General features: G+C 37.2%; 1 pseudogene across 1 annotated transcript; it reads right to left on the bottom strand.

Annotated features, from left to right (window-relative positions):
* Positions 1-8515: 8515 nt before the first annotated feature.
* On the bottom strand, positions 8516-22248 carry LOC146666495 (interleukin-1 beta-like; annotated as a pseudogene). Its single transcript, XR_014912776.1, has 6 exons — positions 21752-22248; positions 21255-21297; positions 15174-15360; positions 11148-11312; positions 10598-10738; positions 8516-10137 (listed from the first exon to the last, which is right to left on the bottom strand). The product of XR_014912776.1 is annotated as an interleukin-1 beta-like (transcript).
* Between the last annotated feature and the right edge of the window lie 314 nt (positions 22249-22562).

Raw genomic sequence — 22562 nt, 5'->3', positions numbered from 1 at the left:
CAATATCCCCGTGCTTGGCAAACAGAACAGGTTTTGCAGCCGTTTGAGCTAAGATTTTAAAATTATTCACATAATGAAAACCTATACTTTGTCTCAGGCGAGTTTCCCATTCAAATGCATGTAACAGTGAGAAATGCACTGTCTTGGCGAAAGAAAGCGTTTTTGTACAACTTCATATAAATCGCTGTAACTTTTGATAGAAGACTCAGACAAACATGTTTATGGCTTTATCTTATAGAACTCAATATCCCCGTGCTGGGCAAACAGGTTTTGCAGCCGTTTGAGCTAAGATTTTAAAATTATTCACATAATGAAAACCTATACTTTGTTTCAGGCGAGTTTCCCATTCAAATGCATGTAACAGTGAGAAACACACTGTCTTGGCGAAAGAAAGCGTTTTTGAACAACTTCATATAAATCGCTGTAACTTTTGATAGAAGACTCAGACAAACATGTTTATGGCTTTATCTTATAGAACTCAATATCCCCGTGCTTGGCAAACAGAACAGGTTTTGCAGCCGTTTGAGCTAAGATTTTAAAATTATTCACATAATGAAAACCTATACTTTGTCTCAGGCGAGTTTCCCATTCAAATGCATGTAACAGTGAGAAATGCACTGTCTTGGCGAAAGAAAGCGTTTTTGAACAACTTCATATAAATCGCTGTAACTTTTGATAGAAGACTCAGACAAACATGTTTATGGCTTTATCTTATAGAACTCAATATCCCCGTGCTGGGCAAACAGGTTTTGCAGCCGTTTGAGCTAAGATTTTAAAATTATTCACATAATGAAAACCTATACTTTGTTTCAGGCGAGTTTCCCATTCAAATGCATGTAACAGTGAGAAACGCATTGTCTTGGCGAAAGAAAGCGTTTTTGAACAACTTCATATAAATCGCTGTAACTTTTGATAGAAGACTCAGACAAACATGTTTATGGCTTTATCTTATAGAACTCAATATCCCCGTGCTTGGCAAACAGAACAGGTTTTGCAGCCGTTTGAGCTAAGATTTTAAAATTATTCACATAATGAAAACCTATACTTTGTCTCGGGTGAGTTTCCCATTCAAATGCATGTAACAGTGAGAAACACACTGTCTTGGCGAAAGAAAGCATTTTTGAACAACTTCATATAAATCGCTGTAACTTTTGATAGAAGACTCAGACAAACATGTTTATGGCTTTATCTTATAGAACTCAATATCCCCGTGCTGGGCAAACAGAACAGGTTTTGCAGCCGTTTGAGCTAAGATTTTAAAATTATTCACATAATGAAAACCTATACTTTGTTTCAGGCGAGTTTCCCATTCAAATGCATGTAACAGTGAGAAACGCATTGTCTTGGCGAAATAAAGCGTTTTTGAACAACTTCATATAAATCGCTGTAACTTTTGATAGAAGACTCAGACAAACATGTTTATGGCTTTATCTTATAGAACTCAATATCCCCGTGCTGGGCAAACAGGTTTTGCAGCCGTTTGAGCTAAGATTTTAAAATTATTCACATAATGAAAACCTATACTTTGTTTCAGGCGAGTTTCCCATTCAAATGCATGTAACAGTGAGAAACGCATTGTCTTGGCGAAATAAAGCGTTTTTCAACCACTTCATATAAATCGCTGTAACTTTTGATAGAAGACTCAGACAAACATGTTTATGGCTTTATCTTATAGAACTCAATATCCCCGTGCTGGGCAAACAGGTTTTGCAGCCGTTTGAGCTAAGATTTTAAAATTATTCACATAATGAAAACCTATACTTTGTTTCAGGCGAGTTTCCCATTCAAATGCATGTAACAGTGAGAAACACACTGTCTTGGCGAAAGAAAGCGTTTTTGAACAACTTCATATAAATCGCTGTAACTTTTGATAGAAGACTCAGACAAACATGTTTATGGCTTTATCTTATAGAACTCAATATCCCCGTGCTTGGCAAACAGAACAGGTTTTGCAGCCGTTTGAGCTAAGATTTTAAAATTATTCACATAATGAAAACCTATACTTTGTCTCGGGTGAGTTTCCCATTCAAATGCATGTAACAGTGAGAAACACACTGTCTTGGCGAAATAAAGCGTTTTTGTACAACTTCATATAAATCGCTGTAACTTTTGATAGAAGACTCAGACAAACATGTTTATGGCTTTATCTTATAGAACTCAATATCCCCGTGCTGGGCAAACAGGTTTTGCAGCCGTTTGAGCTAAGATTTTAAAATTATTCACATAATGAAAACCTATACTTTGTTTCAGGCGAGTTTCCCATTCAAATGCATGTAACAGTGAGAAACACACTGTCTTGGCGAAAGAAAGCGTTTTTGAACAACTTCATATAAATCGCTGTAACTTTTGATAGAAGACTCAGACAAACATGTTTATGGCTTTATCTTATAGAACTCAATATCCCCGTGCTGGGCAAACAGAACAGGTTTTGCAGCCGTTTGAGCTAAGATTTTAAAATTATTCACATAATGAAAACCTATACTTTGTCTCAGGCGAGTTTCCCATTCAAATGCATGTAACAGTGAGAAATGCACTGTCTTGGCGAAAGAAAGCGTTTTTGTACAACTTCATATAAATCGCTGTAACTTTTGATAGAAGACTCAGACAAACATGTTTATGGCTTTATCTTATAGAACTCAATATCCCCGTGCTGGGCAAACAGGTTTTGCAGCCGTTTGAGCTAAGATTTTAAAATTATTCACATAATGAAAACCTATACTTTGTTTCAGGCGAGTTTCCCATTCAAATGCATGTAACAGTGAGAAACACACTGTCTTGGCGAAAGAAAGCGTTTTTGAACAACTTCATATAAATCGCTGTAACTTTTGATAGAAGACTCAGACAAACATGTTTATGGCTTTATCTTATAGAACTCAATATCCCCGTGCTTGGCAAACAGAACAGGTTTTGCAGACGTTTGAGCTAAGATTTTAAAATTATTCACATAATGAAAACCTATACTTTGTTTCAGGCGAGTTTCCCATTCAAATGCATGTAACAGTGAGAAACGCATTGTCTTGGCGAAATAAAGCGTTTTTCAACCACTTCATATAAATCGCTGTAACTTTTGATAGAAGACTCAGACAAACATGTTTATGGCTTTATCTTATAGAACTCAATATCCCCGTGCTGGGCAAACAGGTTTTGCAGCTGTTGGAGCTTAGATTTCCAAGTTATACACATAATGAAAACCTATACTTTGTCTCGGGTGAGTTTCCCATTCAAATGCATGTAACAGTGAGAAACACACTGTCTTGGCGAAATAAAGCGTTTTTCAACCACTTCATATAAATCGCTGTAACTTTTGATAGAAGACTCAGACAAACATGTTTATGGCTTTATCTTATAGAACTCAATATCCCCGTGCTTGGCAAACAGAACAGGTTTTGCAGCCGTTTGAGCTAAGATTTTAAAATTATTCACATAATGAAAACCTATACTTTGTTTCAGGCGAGTTTCCCATTCAAATGCATGTAACAGTGAGAAACGCATTGTCTTGACGAAATAAAGCGTTTTTGAACAACTTCATATAAATCGCTGTAACTTTTGATAGAAGACTCAGACACACATATTTATGGCTTTATCTTATAGAATTCAATATCCCCGTGCTTGGCAAACAGGTTTTGTAGCTGTTTGAGGTAAGATTTTAAAGTTATTCACATAATGAAAACCTATACTGTGTTTTGGGCGAGTTCCCCATTCAAATGCATGTAATAGCGAGAAATGCACTGTCCTGGCGAAAGAAAGCGTTTTTGTACCACTTCATAAAGATAGCTATAACTTTTGATAGAAGACTCAGACACAGATATTTATGCTTTGCCTTATAGAATTCAATATCCCCATTGTTAAGTAAAATTTAAGAAACCCAATGACTACATTTAACAAAGTCTAGGTTCAAACTATAGGATCAAAGACATTCCATAGTCTCTGACCATCTCTCCAGCCACTCTGGTGCTGGGGTGAGGTTTTATTACAGATACATCCTATCTGATAGATCTGTGACTTGTGTTGTAAGCTTCCTGCTGATCCTTTACGATCCTTTTGGTGAGCAGGAGGTCACACAAACGCCCCCCCCCCCCCCCCCCCAACACACACATTCTCATATGCATGCACGCACGCACGTGCTTACACATACACACATATAGTGCCTTGATGCCCACAAACCTTTGTGGGTTTTACGGTGGGAGGTGCTTGTGTTCTGTTGTGTATTATAACAGTTTTCAATAAATAGATACGAGGAGAGCTGCTCTTTGAAGGACTTTGGCTAGAGACAGGTGAGGAGCTTTAAGCTCCACTGCCTGGTTCTGACCAAAGCTTCCTTCGTTAGCGTCTGGGACGCCTGATGAAAGCCCTGGAGCAGAGTGAAGCTGACCCCACCCACTTGAAACGTAAAGGCAAGTAGGCGGAGCGGTTAGTGCTACGTTTGTGCAGATTTGTGCAGGTAAAATTAGCGTTTGTGCTGCTACGGTTTCTAAGATATAATGATTTTAATTCTTACGGCCTATGCTGTATAACACCAGTGTCTGTGGCAGTGAGTTTCAGCAGCTGTGGAGTTTTGCACGTTTATAGAAGACTGTCCACTTTTCTTAGGCTTGCTGCATATTAAGTTTTATTAGTTTACACTTTAGTAACACAATTTAGTCAGCAGAAAGGTCGATATTTCTTTTGTTACCAGTGCAGAAACGTACGCAAGGTAGGCTAAAGTTCTTTATTTTTTTCTGTGGAAAACTGTGACTTTCATGTGAAGTGATTCATGTATACCTAAATGATTATTATTTTTTACATACCCAGTTTGTCTCTATGATTTTGTTTTGAGTTATATATGTTCATTATTATTAATGTAGCCGTCTTAGAAGAAATAAAGTGTTTGCTTTCATAGGTTGCCACCTACATGTAGAAAATTTTATATTCTACAGCACCTAGGCCAGGGATCTTCAACCTGCGGCTCTAAAGCCACATGTGCCTCTCTGGCCCCTCCACTGTGGCTCTTAAAAGACCAAGTAAGTTATGTTTTGTTATAGAGACAACAAGAAAGGGTTCTGTTAAGTTTGTTTTTTATGAAATATCTGCATTGACTATTCACAGAATGTACAAGGTGCAAAGTGATTTAATGTTTCTTAGCTTCAAAACTGCTTGCTGTAATTTTCAAGTTGGTTGCCCATCTTTCCTAATTTTCAATTTTTATGGAAAGGACTCACTTAGCTTCATTTTAACAAATATTTTTTCCGTTGTAAAGGTTAGATGATTCATTTTACTATAAAATCTAAAGATAAACATTTTTATTGTCATGGTCCTGAGTCTGCCGACTCAGTGTTTTGTGTTTCTTTATGCTTTCGTTTATTCTGAGTATGTATTCTGTTATGATTTGCCATTTGTTAGGTTTCTGTTCTGTGCCTGCCCTGGTCCCACTTCTGTGTTCTGTCTGTCTATGGTGTCACACTGTCTGTTTGTGAATCTGTCTGTTTAGTTCAGTCTGGTTCTCTGTGTCTGAGTTTCCTGTTTTATTCTGAAGGTCCCCCTCTCATGTGAGTGTGTTCAGATTACGTTTCCCCTGTCCCGTCAGCTCTGATTTCTCCCAGGTGTGTTGCCCTCCTCTCTCTCATCCCCTGATTACTGCTGTCTGTATTTAAGACCTGTGTGTTCTCCTACCTGTGTCTGGTTCGTCTGCGTTCCATGGTGTTTCATTCCTCTCGCTGCATCTCTCTGCCCCACACCCGGTTTCTTATGTTCCCAGGTTTGTTGTTTAGGTTTCTTTAGTCATTTGTCATTTCTCACTGCCAGTTCTGTCACCCTATTACTTGTAAATAAACGTCACTTGCATTATGAGTCAACTGCCTGCACTTTGGGTCCTTTTCCCTCCAACACCACACGGCTCGCCTCGACAGCTGTGACATTTATTTACATTTTCATAGCTTAAACGATACAACAACTCAGGTGAAGGTGAATGGGTGTGTAAAAGCAAAAATACATCAGACTGACAAAGAAAAGAGTGTTAAAAGATTTTTAGTTTAGAACTTTAACTTTATATGCAAAACTGAACTTACTGATAACACACATGTACTGAACACATGTAACTGTAATGAACCAAATAAAACAGAAAGTGTTGATCTTTTGTTACCTAGTGGCTACACAAGCCAGGAAGTACCAACGACCGGATTTAGTGTGTGATAGTAATAGGTAAATGAACTTTTTTTTTTTTAATTATTTGTTTAAATACACAAACAATACACATATTCTTTCAATTGTGTAATTTAAGTGATCTAGATAGCTCTGTTTTGGAAGTTCAGTTAAAGCTAGAAATGTGTTTTAGAGTTTGTAGGTGCTTTTTGGAGTTTTACGTGCTTTGTCTCTAGGGGCCACCGCATATATTTATATATAAACATATATAAATAAAACCACTTTTTTTTTTTTTTTTTTTTTTTTTACATTAGTAATTCCTTTTGTGCATAATTTTATATTATTTTTAATAATAAATTAATTAAAGCAACAAAAAAAACCTGAAAAGCCGGTTCGGAGTCGAAAGAGGCGGCTGTTTTTAGTGATCCGAGCCGAAAGAGCCGGTTCTCCAAAAAGAGCCGGAAATTACATTACTAGCATACAGCTGTTGCCACAAACGTCGCACTCGCTTACGTCATTGTCAGACACTCTCGCAAATTAATCACGGTTTTAGTAACGCAGCGTGCTTACGGGAAAGTAACAGTAATCTAATTATCGTTTTTGCAATAGTAATCCCTTACTTTACTCGTTACTTGAAAAAAGTAATCGGATTACAGTAACGCGTTGTAACACATTTGATTTCCATGTGTGACAACTGCAAGTGTCCAGAGTGAGGACAGACTGAGGGACCCACTGCTGCACATCATCTGTGAGACTTTGCACCCCTGATGATCCACCAGGACAAACTCAGCAGTGTGTGAGGAAGAGGGGGAGGAAGAGCCAGCAGCAGCTGACAGATGGAGAGAATACAGAGACTGTTCCCTGTTTGTGAAGGACTGCTAGAAAAGTTTAAAATAACTAATTGTCTGTCCTGAATCAGTCTTATTAGTTAATGTTCAAATAATTTTATCATTCCAGTGTTCTCAGTGTGGGAGAAAGTACTCAGGGCCTTCAAGTTAAACACTATGAAAGGCAGAAACAAGTTTAATATTCAGAAACCTAAAGTATGTATAAGCAGCAGAATGGACCTAAAAATAAATGTTTGTTTCAGTTCTATGAAGCTTTGAGTATTTTAGATTAGTAGTCCTGCTATGTTTGTTGCATCATGTTGCTGTAATTGTGTATATGCTTTATATATTCTGAGGTAGGTTGATCTATAGTGTTACATCATATTCTATAAGGATGTTATGTGTTTGTGTACTTTCTGCTCAGTTTGACCCATTTAGCAGAAGTCAGCCTGTTTAAGGCTCTGATATCTATTCTGTATGACTTAAAGCAGTTATGTCACATGGTATAATTTTTTCACCTAATAAAGGAATATTTAATATATTGGTCTACTCTTCATTCTATCAGCAACAGTTATTACAGCTCGTACATTTTCTTTTTACACATATATGTAAGCATTGAGCCAAATTTAGTAATGCCAACATACTAAAAGAATATTTGTCTCATATATAATACATCTATAGATACACTGTCAAAGATACTTGTCTTTGAGTGAAGATTTAAGGTGATAGGACATATAAATAAATGCAACTTGAATCTTTGACACAGAGTTCAAGCTCACTGCTGTAATAACTAATAATAATTAATATATTAACTATAATATTGGCCATATTATATTCACATTACCAAAGTGAGATGACTTTAGTCTCATGAACAACATTAGCTAATTGTTATTTACTAGCTAATCTTAAAATGACTGTTCAGCACAGAAATGAAGCCCAACAATCATGTTTTACAGTCCTCTGGTCATTAAATCACACAGAGCTCACGTAGAAACAAATGAACAAAATACGTTATCCCTCATTCATTTATGTCAAACAAAGCTGTATGACACGTTTCCAGCGGTTGGTATCACGGTTGCTAGGCAACCTGGTCAGTGCGACCGAGGCTAGACCGTCCCATTTCACAAGCCTACAAGCCTCGCACTTCTGGCCGTAGCGATCTTCGAGTACGCGGCCCTTGAGGACCGTTAAGGCTGTGTACTTTAAGGCTGTAGACCCTGAATTGGGATACAGCCAGGAAGTTACTTTAGCAGAGCTGAAAAGTGCCATAAAAGGTTCATCCATCAGCATGACTGGTATCTGCTCCTTTGTGGAAGGAGGAACAGGATAAGCACTTGGACTGTGACATAACCAATTTACCAAATAGCCAATACCACCTCGTTAAATGTCAATTGGTCACATGGTTTGTTTGTGAAGGTGTGATTCATCCATTTGAAAAAAATCTCTGTTTCCTGTCTTTTATTTGAACACAAACTGTTTCACATTTTACAATGACTCTGATGAAGGCAGTTAGCCGAAATGCGTTGGTCACTTAATAAGGATGTTTATCATTACATTAAAATGTTGCTAGAGTCTCCGCGTCGTCTCAAGACATTTTCATCAGTCAATCAATTACACAAATATAAATTTCATAAATATCAGCACCGATTAACAATCATAATAAATGTTTTTAACAGATCAAGTGCAATAAATTTAAGATTACCAAAGGTGATCAAGTTAAATTTTAATATGTAAAATTAGCATTCTTTATTTGAGAAATTATGAGAATGCAGTTACATGCAGTTACAAGATTTTAGACACCAAATGTAAGATATAGTGCAACAAAATACAGATAAATCATAATCAGTATATATAATTTCACAAAACCTAATTTAAAAAAAAAATTACCCTGTCAATCATATACAATGCTTTTCTTTCCTTCACTTGAGATTTACATAGTACTGAAGAAAAGGCTCCTGTAGGCATGTGTTTTGAATAAATCCTGAATAAATGCAAAAACAACATTTCTCCAAGAAATGAATGTATATGTAATTCACAGGTAATCAGATGTAGCAGTTATCACTTGGTCCTAAAGCTTACAACAGCTATGACATGAAAATGTCATAGCTGTAAGTTCACAATGCGGCATTGTTGTAAAAGCCTCATTGTAAGTTCACAATGCGGCTTTTACAACAATGCTCAAGTGAATGGATTGCTGATGAAGAGTAATTTCCCAAATTATATCCCAAGATTTGTAGGAAGATCTGTAGGTAGGAAGTACAGCAGATTAGGGTATTATTTATTGGCAGATTCCTAAAGTAGGCTCTCACAACCCATTTTCTTACCAAACAGTTAATTAATTTTACTTTTTGTTCTCAGATAATTGGATCTACCAGTTGAAACTACCCTCTTTGTTTGTTTTAATATGGTACTGAAATCCTTACACTGGTTAGAGAAGACACATTACAAGTTCTTAAAGATATATAGGCTCTTCACAAAAAGAGGTTTTAAAACAATACAAAATACAAGCTAACAAGGAGGAAATTGAAAAAATAAATATATAACAGTATTTTTTTAACCCACAACACCAGCTGATATCAGAAAAGGAAAAGCGTAACCTCTAAAGGTCTTAGTACAAAAAAACTGCAGAAGACTTAAATCAGAGCATTAATGGCTAAAAAGCCACAGCAATAGCATAAACTTAAATAAAGATAATAGCTTTTTAGAAAAAAAGAAAATATATCAGTAGTTTTAAGGAATATTCTGTTACAATTTTCTCCAACAAAGAAGGCATGTGTTTTCCAATTTTTTTTCTTTGTTTATTTTTAAGTATGTTGTAAGTAAATGTATTATAAAGTAATAGTGCTTTTGATAGGTTACACTAGGTCATAAGCTTTTCTATTTCAATAAGTACAGAACACTGCCACTACAGACTCAGGCATTACTATATAAAATTGCTTCATCTAGTGATTATGTCAAAAATTATACAGATGCGTGGGTGCTACAACATCTTTTAGTTTACTCTGAAGCTTGTAAGGCGGTTAGCAGCATCCACCTTACACAGTTCAACGGGCTGGTTTTCCTGTTGTGAAGTGCTGATGTACCAGCCGCGGAACTTGACAGACTCAAAAGTGGTTAGAGAAATTCCAGTGGTTTTCCTGTAGAAGAGAAATCGGTCCATGTCTCTGTCGGTTAAAATGTCATCATGGTATTGCTGGCAGAAAGAGATGAAAAGAATACGTTTCCCAGTCATTTTTTCATGCATGGAAACACATTTCGTCCCAATGAAAAAGAAAAATGTTTATGGAAAGTTAAAACTGGGACTTAATCATTAGGAAAAATATCCACATTTTGCACTAAAGAGGTATGTGAGGTATGTTCAGACATAGTAAGTCAAAGTTATTGGAAAACTACTCAGAGTAAATAATTTTAAAACCAAATTTTTTATACTGTCCCCTGTATAAGTTGTAATACTAGTAGTAAAAGCCTATAAACATCAACTTAAAGTGTGACATATAAAGTAAAATATTGGACCTATTAAATCCCCATTATAATTTTCAGATAAAAATTATAGGACAGGGTAAGACGGGAGGCTGGAGGCAAGGAGAATTTGTCTATTTAATACTCTCTAAAAAGAAATAAAATGGGATTGCATCATGTGAATTTATATTTACCTCCAGAAACAGCACAACTTTATTATCTTCCATGCGGCAAGACATGTACAGGTTGTTGTTGCTATCAAGGGACGACAATCAGACCAGGAGAGTCACCAGGAGGGACGGAGAAAGGGATGTACCGGGACATTTTAAAATTCACTAACGTAAGGAAACAAAAAAAGTAAGAACAGGAGCTCGTGTGTAGTTGGAAGACTGAAGTTGTGCAGAATGGCCATTTGTTTTTAGTTGGTAGTGATGGACGGATGGATAACACTCTCTACCTAAAGTCCAACAGGTTAAACATACTTGCTCCAACTACAAGTCTTACATTCAAACACCTGCTTTTACTTAATGAAGTAAACACAGCTGTTCTTTATGGGGGTTAACTTTATTAGATTGTTAAAACTGATGTCACATTTCCAACCTTGAAGCTGAGGGTCATCAGATATAATATCTCTGAAATTCAGCGGAGTAGGACTATAAAGCGGCATGAACCTGAAATACTCAAGTTTAGTACCAGTACGTTAATATACCTGCTTATGTAAATGATTTTGTGTCCTGTTTGTACCTTTGCGGTGGCAATATCCCCCTTGCAGAGTGATGGCCTGCAGCTGTAACTCTCCTGACAGAACAAGATCTTTCTGAGAGTTGTCACACAGTGTCAACGCTTTCTCACTGTTGGCACGCAGGAAGTCCCTTCGTTTTATTCCTTGGGTGGGAGTCCAAACAGTTTCTAAAGAGACAGAGGAAACAAAACAAGGAAAAACAACAAAAATTTCTATTCACCTAAAGCTAGACAAACAGCAGTTTCTGTTTTTCTAAAAAAGAAAAAAAAAAAACAAATACACACACACACACACACACACACACACACAGAAAAAACTAGAAAAATTTGCATTTCCTGCGAAAATGCAGTGTGGATGCTTTAAAGCTGAAGCTGTATGCAAAAACTAGCTGAAAAAGCTGAAAATTTGCAGAAATTGTAAAAACTTTGCAGAAGCAAAGGAACTTTGCTAAAATGGAATAACTTAGCAGAACTGCAATATCTTAGAGGAAACATAATACTTGGCAGAAATGCAATAGCATAGCAGAACTTAGCAGAAATATTGTAACTTACCAGAAACATGATAACTTCTCAAAAATATAAGAATTTAGGAGAAATAGTATAAGATAACAGAAAGAATATATTTAGCCAAAAATACTTAAGCATTACAGAACTATGATTTAGAAAAATAGTACAACAGAGCAGAAATACTGTGATTTACCAGAGACACTGTGATGAACTATGAATATTATAATTTTAAATCAATACTATGTTTTATCACAAATACTATAGTTTGACAGAAATACTATCATTTGGCAGAAATACTATGTTTCAGCACAAATACTCTGGTTTAGCACAAATATTATAACATAGCAGAAATACAATTATATAGCAGAAATGCTATATTTAGAAAGAAAAATATAATATAGTAGAAATAGTATCTTTTAGCAGAAATACTACAATATAGCATAATAACAATGATTTAGAACAAATACTATGATTGAGCAGAATAGTAATAACTTAAGTGAAAATACTGGAAAAGTAAGATGACAAGCTGAAAAAAAAAACGGAACATGGTTAAGTTCCCTCAAAACTAATTGTTGTTCACCTGTGAAAAAAAAAAAAGAAATATAAATAAATTTAAAAAACAAGAAGGAATAGCCAACAGATACACACAAAATCAAATATGTATACACAAATGCACAGAGAGAGAGAGAGAGACACACACGGAGGGTCTATGCCAGTCAACCAGTCTGAATATATTATATTTTTTTCCAACAATGAGATGCTGCCCTAAAGAGGGTCTCTCTCTCTCTCTCTCTCTCATGCACACACACACACACACACACACACACACACACACACACACACACACACACACACACACACACACACACAGGGAGAGAGAAGTAAGTTTCTAGGTCAGTCAAGCAGACTGGGAGCTGCTGAATTTGAATCCACCAATCAGAGAGCCTGTGCACTTTTTCCCGCCAAAACTGGTGCACGCAGCACAGAGAGACACAGGATTTTTGCAGTCTATTTCTCATAATGACGACTCCCCTCAAACAAATGACCATAATTTCCTAACCGTAGGGGCTAGAACGGTCATTCTTAGACCGTTTTGGTCAGAAGAGATGGGGGAATCGTCAAGTGTTGACAATTTATCATTAAAATATGAATTATTAAAGATATTTGACTTCTAATGCACCATAACTGAGTAGAGCAAAGCAAAAACTGCCTTGACTTGTTGTCTTCCGGTATTTCAAGCGACCTTTCCTCGATGAGCGGTAATCTGAATTGTCATACTCGAATTGTCATAAGTGTGCTGTCAGCTCATTGGTCACAAAGCAGGAGAGGGGCTGGGAATTATGTTTTCAAACAAAGCGTTAATTCCATTAAAAGTTATAGACTACTTTTGATCCTCACTGTATTACGGGACAAAGTGCGTCCTTTATTAGTTCAATACGGGACGTGTACTTTTGTTTCTAAATACGGGACGATTCCGTATTTTAAGGAACGGTTGGCAACCCTACTTCTAAGCCAACAAGTCATCCATGTCATATATCTCTAAAAATCCATATTTTAATGATAAATTGTCAACACTTGACGATTCCCCCATCTCTTCTGAACAAAACTGTGTAAGAATGACCGTTCTAGCCCCTACGGTTAGGAAATTATGGTCATTTGTTTGAGGGGAATCCTCACTATGAGAAATAGACTACAAAAATCCTGTCTCTGTGCACCTGTTTTGGCGGGAAAAAGTACACAGCCTCTCTGATTGGTGGATTCAAATTTAGCTGCTCCCAGGCTGCTTGACTGACCTAGAAACTTGCTTCTCTCGCCGTGTGTGTGTGTGTGTGTGTGTGTGTGTGTGTGTGTGTGTGTGTGTGTGTGTGTGTGTGCGAGACACACACACACACACACACAGAGAGAGAGAGAGAGAGAAAGCCTTTTACAGTATTCTGCAAACTTTTATGATTTTACCAGCTTTTCTAATATGGACCTCACATTCTTGTTAGCACTCCATGGCACAAATATTGTTCCCTTTAGGCTCTGTGTATGTCTGTGTGTATCAATATTTCTCCCACTTTAAAGTATTACTCCTCCATAATTGTATTTCTGTTAAATCAAAGTACTTTTACTACATCTTAGTACTTCTGCTCAATCATAGTATTTCTGCTAAATCATAGTATTTTTGCCAAATCATGGTTTTTGTGCCAAATCATAACATTTGTGTTATGTTATAGTATTACTACTAAGTGGAGGAATTTCTGTCATGTTACAGTATATGTGCTGATTACAGTATTTCTGCTAAATCATACTATTTCTACTATATTATATTTTTCTTTCTAAATATAGCATTTCTGCTATATAATTGTATTTCTGCTATGTTATAATATTTGTGCTAAACCAGAGTATTTGTGCTGAAACATAGTATTTCTGCCAAATGATAGTATTTCTGTCAAATTATAGTATTAATTTAAAATTACAATATTCATACTTCATCACAGTGTCTCTGGTAAATCACAGTATTTCTGCTATGTTGTACTTTTTTTCTAAATCATAGTGTTTCTGTAATGTTCGAGTATTTTTGGCTAAATATATTCTTTCTGTTATCTTATACTATTTCTCCTAAATTTTTGTATTTTTGAGAAGTTATCATGTTTCTGGTAAGTTACAATATTTCTGCTAAGTTCTGCTATGCTATTGCATTTCTGCCAAGTATTATGTTTCCTCTAAGATATTGCAGTTCTGCTAAGTTATTCCATTTTAGCAAAGTTCCTTTGCTTCTGCAAAGTTTTTACAATTTCTGCAAATTTTCAGCTTTTTCAGCTAGTTTCAAGCATCCTCACAGCATTTTCGCAGGAAATGCAAATTTTTCTAGTTGCACTTTAGTTTCAATTATAAATTGATAGCTGTCATTGATGTTTGACATATTAATATAGTAAATGAGCTGCTCCAGCTTGTTCTCAGTAAAGAAAAAAATACATCAGTAATCACATCAGTATGATGTGATCAGTATGCTTAAGCCAGATACTGCTACAAAATTATTTGGCAAACAATAATGTCTGACTTATTTTAATTATTGTTCTTTTGTGAACAAGCAAATGAGGGGAAAAAACACAATGATAATAAGAGTCGTGTTAAATGATAGAATTATATTTATTAAATTGTTGCTTTTAATTTTCAGTGGGACTATGAAAATGAAGCATTTTTTGTACTATTTTTATTTAAAACGTGTTTTTGATCCAATTTTTTTAATAACAGCATTTTGTATGATAACTGTATATAGGGCAGATTTAGTAATCTCCAATTTGACCTGGTGATGGCAGCACTGTCTCATTTTTACAGTGCCTAAATATAGACATTAGTTTACTTATGTGGTTGCCCAGAATATCATGTACCCAAACAAGAGAAATACAATTAAAAGGGCTAAACAGCAGAAATTTTGTATTTCTTCACAGCAGTGTGGTAACTGTGTGGTTTTATTTTTATTATATAAGCCATAAGAGGATTTCTTTTTAACTGTATAACAATATTATTACTTACCTTTCACTACACTGTCTATGATGTTCATGACATCATCATCACTGAGCTTACTGTCACTTTGAGTAAGTGGCTTTTTCATCCTGTTTACCCCCAGCACTAAAAGAGCCACACTCTGCATGGTCCTTCTGTTGTGGGAAACCATCAGCTCCAAACCCTCATTAAGTCTGAAGATCTCACTTTCAACCTCCTGCATAATACAAAGCAGAAAAACAAGAAGTCAGACTTCTGCTGCCGCTTCTCATCCATGCCATACAAAGTTTACAGTGAGACAAAAAAAAAAATGCTGCTCAGGACAAGTTACGTAACCTCAACATTGCTCCATAAAAAATGTTATTCTGTACATCTCACTTAGATATATTGTTGCCTATGTACACTTTTTTGTACACAATTTTTGTACACTCTTGCAAGTACAAAAAAATGCCCAAAAGGTTAGACACTGCCCAAAAGAATGTAAAGTTTTGCAACTCTCATAAACCAATATTTCATTTTGAGAATTAACTGAGAAAATGTACCATCTTAAGGAAAAAATATGGTCATTTTGAATTTGATGGCAGCACAATATCTCACCTTCCTTGAAAATGGATAGGAGCATATGTTGCTTTAAAACCTGTGTATACCTTTTAACACTGATGGTATCTTTGCAGATGTTCAAGTCAGTCAGGCCAATTCCATAGACATTAACATGCTCACATACCATCAGAGATGCCGGCTTTTGAAATGGGCGCTAATAAAATGCTATAATAATAATGGATTGGATTTATATAGCGCTTTTCAAGGCACCCAAAGCGCTTTACAATGCCACTATTCATTCACTCTCGCATTCACACACTGGTGGAGGCAAGCTACGGTTGTGCCCCGATCCTGGGTTTTGGCACCACTGTAATAGATCCAAGGCATACCCAACCATATTTTCATGCTTTCCAGCGTACTTTATTCACGGTCAGTAGCGGTTTTTGATAGTAGCGACACGGGCGGTTGCCTGGGGCGGCATCGTGGTGGGGGGCGGCATCACGCGCATGGGCAAAAAATTAAAATAAAAAAATTGCTCGTACTCATGCTGCCCTGACATCATGCCAGCGCATATTGGGAATGGCATAGGCACCGATCGATTTTCTATCGCCCTCCGTTTGCGAGGTGCGCCTGCTGCTTGCACAGGGAGGAGAGGGCAGGGCGGTGGGGGGATTCTCTGGCTGGCTGGAGCAGCATCTAATAACCAGCTCGCAAAATAAAACAAAATAAAAACAAACTAACGAACACTAAAACACCAGACATTATAATACAGACTTAATAATTTGCACCGATGTTTTTTCGAAATTCTATATGCGAAAAGTGAGCGCGAGAGCCCTCGGTGCGCCTGCTTGCTGCTGAAGTCAAAGTAAACTTTATTGACATCTCCGCTACATACAGTCCAGTATATAGAGAGACAAGACACTTCCGGTATGATGGCGCCTGTGTTTGGCTTTGCCGCTGCCGGCCGTGGTTTCTCTGTGCTGTTTTTTTCGGCCTTTTTGCTTTCGCTTTTTGTCACTAATGTGTTGGCTGCCCTTGTCTATGATCGCCTGACGCTATTATCCATCCGATCCTCTATGATAAGTCAAGATGCCTTATCCTCCTGCGGTATTTTCCATCCTCCGCTGCCGACACCGGTGTCTGGATCTTCGTTAGGTGTCATCAGTGGCGCCTTTCTGTGTCCGCGCAAGTCACGGAGAAGGAGAGGAAAAAGAGCAGGTGTCCAGGTAAAACTCAGACTGTTCTGGAAGCGGGGACTAACTGTGCCTGGATCTATGAGACGGCGCTACCTCAGGAGTGTTCATCCAGACTCTCCTGTTGTTTGGCCTTCCATCCCCGCGGTGAGTGGAATTTATGAACGTCGCGGATCAAACTCTGTTTCTTCGTCCCCTAAATCGGGCCGCTTCTGTTAATAATATGTCTTCTACTTCGCTGAGAGTGGCGCTTTTCAACGCTCGATCAATGACTAATAAAACGTTCCTGCTGAACGATTTTATTCTTTCCAAGAAACTGGACTTCTTATTTCTAACCGAAACCTGGCAGCGCGATGGTGACTTTTCATCCTTCATTGAACTCTGTCCGAGTGGGTACTCATTCATCAGCCAGCCTCGGACGTCGGGTCGAGGAGGAGGTGTCGCTGCGGTGTTTGGAAGCCGGTTTTACTGTCGCGCAGTGTTGGTCGGACATTTTTCATCCTTTGAACTACAGCTGGTTAGAATTGGAAATAAAGATCCATTTTACTGCGCTGTAGTGTATCGTCCACCTGGCCTAAACACTATGTTTTTAAAGGAGTTCAGTGACTTTTTATCTTCGACTTTGAAGCTGTCCAGACTGGTTATAGTCGGGGATTTTAATATACACGTTGATGATGACTCTGACCTCTTTGCCAGAGGTTTCCTTAGCGTCATGGATTCTTTTCATTTTACTCAGCATGTGTCTGGTCCCACACACACCAAAGGACACACCACTGGACCTTGTTTTTACTTTAGGTTTAAACATTGATTTTATTTGTACTGAGGACATTTTTATTTCGGATCATCATTGTATTCTTTTTAATCTGTCTTTTCATTTGTCCTTCTCTCCTATTCGACACGTGGTTAGCTCTCGCATCTTAACTTCCTCTAGTGCTGTTAAATTTTCCGATGCTTTTAATTTAGTTTTATCTCCCTATAATGATGTTCATTTTTTAACAAATCTTTTTAATAATCATTGTCTTTGTATTTTAGACAATGTTTGTCCTGTCAAAGTTTGACTAGCTCCGGTTTCAAAATCGTCTCCCTGGTTAAATGACAGCATTCGCTTCTTAAAGCGTTGCTGCCGTAAGGTTGAGCGTTTATGGAGGAAAACGCGTTTGCATGTCCATCTCCTTTATCTAAAGGAACTTTTAGTCTCTTTTAACACTTTAGTTCGAGATGCGAGGGCGGCCTATTTCTCAGACTTAGTGTCTAAGGTACTATTCGACACCATTAGTGATATTGTTGCTCCTGCTCCACCTGCTGTCCCAATTTCATCAAATGAAGATTGTGAAAAATTTCTTTCTTTCTTCGTTGAAAAAGTCAGTAACGTGAGGAACAGTATCTCTCCTTCTGTGTCTCTCTTGTCTGCTCCAACTCAATCTAGGCCTGTAATTTTAGAAAGATTTTTACCTGTGTCCTTACCTGAGCTGGTCAAGTTGGTTAATTCAATGAAAGCATCCTCCTGCTCTCTTGATATTTTACCTGGATCTTTGTTTAAAAATGTCTTTCAGTCTATTGGTCCCTGTGTGCTCACAATTATTAATACCTCACTGGTTTCTGGTCAGGTCCCTGTTTATTGTAAGAATGCTGTTATTCACCCACTGTTAAAAAAAACCTAAGCTTGATGCTTCTCTTCTCAGTAGCTACAGACCGATTTCAAAATTACCGTTCATTTCTAAGATTTTAGAAAAGGTTGTGGCTAAGCAGCTTATAGCTGTTCTAGATGAATACAGCATTCTGGATAAATTCCAATCTGGCTTTCGTAGAGCTCACTCTACTGAAACTACACTTCTTAGAGTCTCCAACGACATTTTAATGAGATGTGATGCAGGAGAATGCTCCGTTCTGTTGATGTTGGACCTGACCTCCGCCTTTGATACTGTGGACCATCATATTCTGCTAGATAGGCTGAGAGACTGGGTGGGTATATCAGGGGCTGCTTTGGACTGGTTTGAATCCTATTTGCATGAACGATCCTTTTCTGTGGCTACCTCTAAGTACAGTTCCTCTTCTACTTTTCTTGCCTATGGTGTGCCACAAGGTTCAGTTTTGGGGCCTTTATTGTTCTTACTGTATTTACTTCCTCTTCAACACTTATTGAGCACTTTTAAGGACATTTCGTATCACTGCTATGCTGATGATATTCAGGTATATATCTCCTTTAAGCCCCATGATGTTTCCAAGCTACAAATTTTGCACAAGTGCATAGACTCCATTAGATGTTGGATGGCTGGAAACTTTCTTCAACTAAATGAGGAGAAGACTGAAGTTCTTGTTTGTGCTCCTAAAACTTTTGTACCTAGTGTTATGGAAAACTTGGGTCCACTTGCTACATTTGCAAAACCGTCTATCTGGTGTTAGTATTGACTCAGCTCTGACTTTGGATGCCCATGTAAAATCTTTGGTTCGCTCCTGTTTTTATCATTTGAGAAACATTGCTAAGCTGAGTCCCATTGTATCGCGCTCCGAATTAGAAATTGTCATTCATGCATTTGTTTCATCTCGTCTGGACTACTGTAATTCTTTGTTTACTTGTTTATGTAAAGCCTCTTTGGATCGTCTGCAAGTTGTTCAGAATGCTGCTGCAAAGCTTCTGATTCAGCTGCACTGGCTCCCCGTTAAATTCAGGATCCAGTTTAAGGTTTTGACCTTGACTTTCAGGGCCCTGCATGGACAAGCACCAACATATATAAGTGAACTTTTGCATCCATACATTCCCAGCAGGTCCCTGAGGTCATGTGACCAGGGCTTGCTTGCTGTCCAGCACACGAGGCTGAAAACAAAAGGCGACAAAGCTTTTGGAACTGTGGCCCCCAGATTGTGGAACCTCCCTTTGAGCCTGAGATCTGTGGACTCAGTGGTCACTTTTAAAAAACAGCTAAAAACCCATCTTTTTAAACTTGCTTTTAGTTGATTTTTATTTTTAGGTTTTAGCTTCTGTGAAGCACTTTGTGATTTTTATCTTGAAAGGTGCTATATAAATAAAGTTTTACTTGCTTACAAGACAACGAGGCTCCAGTTACAGCAGTGCAATTAAACAAACAAGAAGAGTAAGAAAATAAATATACACTTTAGGACTATTGCCCCCGCGATAAAGGGATCAATAACAATTTAAAATTCATAATTTACAGTTTGATGATTTAAAATCTCACACACAACCCGTCAAAAGGGGAGGAGAGCCCTGCTGCTTCCAAGTAGACCACATTTCATTCATAATGTTGTAAATCCAAGCCCATTATGTATTCATGATTGGAATCCTGGGTTGTGCGAAATCCTCGAAATAAACCCTAGACAAAATGAACTAAGGTGTAGGTTTATTAGGTTATGTTGGGGTGATCCCTGAGTTGGGGGATGGGTGTTCATACTGTAGTGTAAAATTAAAACCAATGGAAGATGGACAAGAAAAGTTCAAAGCCATCATGTCTTCAGTTTAGAAAAAAGAAAAAAGAAGAGGAGGAGAAACGAGCAAAAGATACAGGTAACCAGATGTGTCATTGGATCATGGCAAGTCATGTATCCTGAAACAATCAGAATCAGAATACTTTATTAATCCCTAAGGAAATGTGGGTTGCTCCAAGAAGAAATGGTAAAAATAGTAACAGTAACAGACTAAACTCCAAACAATACATTATGTTACAGATTTTAATATTAATTAGTCATTGTCAATTGTTGATTTGTTCTATTCTCATTGTATGATGAATTATGATGGCTGTTTGGTGGCTGTTTGCATACTATGCACACTCTCTCTCTTCTTCATATGTGTGTGTTTCTCTGGTGAAATTCAGTATGGTTCCGACAACAGTTTTATGTTAATGCATAATCCTTAATATGTTTTATGTGTGTGTGTGTGTGTGTGTGTGTGTGTGTGTGTGTGTGTGTGTGTGTGTGTGTGTGTGTTTGGCGGGGGGGGGCAGAGGGAGTGTTCGCCCTGGGCGCCAAACAGGCTAGGACCGCCACTGTTCACGGTCTTTGTTTTACAGACACGGCTGCAGCTTTTTAGCTTGCAGCCGAACATACACACCAACTAAAACAACACAGTCAGGACCCAGCAAAGACTTGAATGCAGGGGAAGTGTGATGAGCTGATGCAGTTTCGGTGTATCAGCCAGATACGGTGCTACAGACCACACCCTGCCACACGTTTTTAGCCTTTGCTTCCCTTGACCCAATTTTTTTTGGAACATTTTACTGGCATCAAATTCAAAATAAGATGATATTTTTCATGAAATAGTAAAATTTGTTTAAAAACTCCATTTAAATTAAATGTTATTGAATGTATGTGTGTGTGACAGTGTAAAGATATTAGATGAAAAAGTTATGGAAGGGAAAAATCTTACCTTCATGTCAAAGCAGGCAGATTCAATTCCTTCTTCAGGTGAGCTGAAATATGAAATAAAACATTTTTAAGACACTGAATGGAATAAAAACACGTATAACTGTATATAATTATCAATATCAGCCTACATACCTATATACACAAATGTCTGTTGTAATGTGAACACCATGCTTTGTCAAGCAATGTATTTAGACACAGAATGCAAGTACAATATGATTACAGTGAGGGAATGGGAAACGAAACATGCTGCCAGACTGGAGCTGTTCCCTTTTCACAAACAATAACCCAGGATGTAACTCTATAATTGCAAATGCTTTTGGGAAACTCCACCCTTAGCTACTGGTTTGAGATCAAAAGCATAAAACATTTAGAATTTTACTTAACATATCCATAATCACGTAAAAATCACATTATGTTGTTATGATAGTTTTAGTAAAAGCATTAGCTTTTGGCTTAAATTTAAAATAAATTTAACTGAATAGAACTTCTTGTACTTACCAGTCCAGAGCTTGAGAGAGATCAAAATCACACATAGTTGCGAAGTAAATTGCTGAATTGGGATTTTTTTTTTAAGTTCTCTGTCCAGGTTTTGCGAGCGTTTTAAGTAATTAGTGTCACTTGTTGCACTGCAAGTTGAATGACAGTCCTGTGTGTGAGCAGCTTCCTTTATGCGGCTAGAGGTGGACCTTCTTTCTTTATGTCATCAGAAACCACACTGCTGCAATTTTGTTACAGGGGAAATGGAAAGAATATGCTCTCTGCCTAATGCTACTCATTTCTAGACACACAGTGAGGAGGAAAAAGTTGCATTAATTCAGGTGAAAGGTTGATGTTTTTTTCCCCATTTTACACAACTATTTAAACAAAACTAGAGGAAAAAATCCATAACTTAATGTTTGTGGGACTTTTGATGTCTACTAAAAATGTGTCTAAAAATGTGAAAAAGGGTTTCCCCCTTCCCGATTTCCTATTTTTTGTATGTTTGTCACACTTGTTTGACAAACATTGCTCATATATGTATATGTATATACATATATATACATATACATATATATACATATACATATATATACATATACATATACATACACATATACACACACACACACACATATATATATATATATATATATATATATATATACACACACACACACATATATATATATATACACACACATATATACACTCAACAAAAATATAAACGCAACACCTTTGTTACTGCTCCCATTCCCCATGGGATGGACGTAGAGACCTAAAATTCATTCCAGATACACAATATAACCATCCCTCCCAAACAGTGGTCACA

Source organism: Rhamphochromis longiceps, linkage group LG7 (assembly GCF_057381845.1).
Source record: "Rhamphochromis longiceps isolate RC_006_pf linkage group LG7, R_longiceps_female_GT1.1, whole genome shotgun sequence".
Classification (NCBI taxonomy): Eukaryota; Metazoa; Chordata; class Actinopteri; order Cichliformes; family Cichlidae; genus Rhamphochromis; species Rhamphochromis longiceps.
The sequence above is the reverse complement of the archived record's forward strand: the minus strand, read 5'-3'. Positions and strand labels throughout refer to the sequence as shown.